Below are 2,467 nucleotides of genomic sequence, written 5' to 3' on the forward strand. Positions count from 1 at the left end.
GGTCTTGGTCTTGATACTTGTGCAAGTTTCACTCCTTTTTGAGCTGGTTTTTGACACCTTGTCACCATGTTGATCAAACCTGCAATCAAGTACAACTAGTGAGCCTTTGGGACTATTTTGTACACATTTCTAATCATAACTTAAGAATGAAGGAGTGTAAAATACATCATAATCCCTAGTTATCAACTCCCCAAACATAAGCTTTTGCTTGTCCTCAAGCAAACAAAATAGGACCCACCCTTTGAGAGTCAATCCAAAAAAATTCAGCCGACCTAAAGTGACCTCATCTAGCATCAATTGGGACTAACAATTACCCTCAATTCAAATGAATCATTAACAACATTCACTCTTTTAAACACCGTGGGTTTAGTTCAACACAAGAGCATCACGAGTTGACTCAACACATCAAATAAGCTCTTTTTATTACTTTGGTCGTTGTAGAACCCAAACTCACACATCCTCAACTCTCCCTAAGCAAACCTTACCTTTAGGATAGTGGCACTCATAACGAGGTTAATGGAAATACACTCATCTCTCTCAAGGAACAGTCACAAGTCCGGCTCTAAGTACCATATGCTTGACCCTTATGTAAGTCACCACTAATGAAAGTTTCATTCAACTCAAGATAATATAGGGCTTTTGTGGAGACATAGTGAAGGCTTTTGGTTAAGGGTAGGAAATGTTTGGTCTAAGTAGGTTCCACCTTCCTTTAGCACTTCTTTTGCTTCATTTTGGCACGCATTCACTTGAATTTTTAAGTCATTTCACTTCTTTCTAAGGGGTTAGAGAGACACACTGTCACTCTTTTTTGTTCATTTCAAATCTTTTCTCCTTTATCAACTTTCCACACCTTTTATTTTTTGCTTTTATTGAATCTCTTTATTCATTTCTACATTGAACATTCTTTTTGTCTTTTTGCTTTTCTTTCTTTTTCATTGCCTTTTTTTTCTTCATTTTGTACCTTTTTACTACTTTGTTGCAAGCCTCATCTCTCCCCCTAAACTTATACTTTTTCCATGTGCTAAGGAAATATCGGGTGCCAAGCGATGGTATATTTTAGAATGGGTAAAGGTTTGTATCGTGGTTCTTGAACGAAAAAGGGCTAAGGCTCAAAAGGGTTGACTAGGGATTTTATCATTGGTGGGATATGGAAGTGTTCAAGATATCATTTGGATCAAAGGGAGACTGTAATCATGTCTCAAGTCAAATTACACTAAGGATTTTGCCTAGACAAACATTCAGAGCATGTTCTAGACCAATGGCTCGGGACTTGGACTTGCAATTTCAAATTCTCACCATGCAAGCTATGGGATTTCTTAAAGACATAGAGTCGGGAGCCCACAATAATCTTAGATAATATTTGAGCACACAATGGTCCCGAAAAACCACTTGATGATTACCGGCCAACACAAGAGTCTCAAGGTCACAACTTTTACCATCCTATACACAACAATTTATTTTTGACCATAAAATCAAAGGCAAATGTGTTAGGCCCAAGTGAAGCTTTGCTTGAGGCACCCTTACCAACTAACTACTAAAAAGCAAAAAGAAAAAAATAGACTCAAACCCTTAAGAAGGTTGTCATTCCATCCATCATCGAGAAGAGCCACCCGGTTCACACAAATTCCACCTTTGGAAAGAACCGTGGCATTAAGAAAACCAAAGGCTTATTGCAAAAACTCAAAACAATAAGCTAGGAATATAAAATAAGAAGATAAGAAAAAGAAAAATGCGGAAAGTAAATTGAATATGTATAAGAAAGGATTTAACCGAATATACAGTAGGGGAGATGAATATATACAATGAAACGTAACATTTATATGCAAACCTAAGGTAAAAAGTACGAAAATTGTAATGAAATGCTGAAATTAGATACATATCAAAGATAAAAAAAAAGAAAGAAAGAAATCATAAAATCTATCATATATATACAGTCATCCAAATCCAAGTAGGGCCTACCCCCTTAAATAAAAGTTGGCATTGTCCTCAATGCCAACTAAGCAAAATAAGCACAAAAATAGAGGAAAGAGGAAAAAGAAACTCCCGATGGGTCGTCTGTCTGCATGGGATCCTCTGTGGTCCCCGGGTCCCCTATATGCTCTGAAACCTATGATTGGCTCCTTGTGATTTGTGGCTCTACTACTGGGACTTGGGCTTGAACCTGGACTGGCTCCTGGGCTACATCCTAGGGTTGGCTGGAGGCATCCTCCGGTGGGTCCGCCAACTGAATGACTGCATCATAGGACTGGGTGATCACTCTCTTCCTGTTAGGAGGTCTCTCGGACTACTCTGGCTGGGGATGGGCTGCTGGTGCTAGGTCATGGAGTAGCAAATCCAAAGGCAAGTGATTCGCTTTCAATCTCTCAACCTCGACCCATAACTCCTTCACTGACTCTTTGGAAGCCCAAGTCTTCCTCATCTTCTTTGCCTCCTTAGCAAGCTCCTTGAGAGCCTTTCTGTGTGAATC

This window comes from Nicotiana sylvestris, chromosome 11, assembly GCF_000393655.2.
Source record: "Nicotiana sylvestris chromosome 11, ASM39365v2, whole genome shotgun sequence".
In the NCBI taxonomy this organism is placed as follows: domain Eukaryota; kingdom Viridiplantae; phylum Streptophyta; class Magnoliopsida; order Solanales; family Solanaceae; genus Nicotiana; species Nicotiana sylvestris.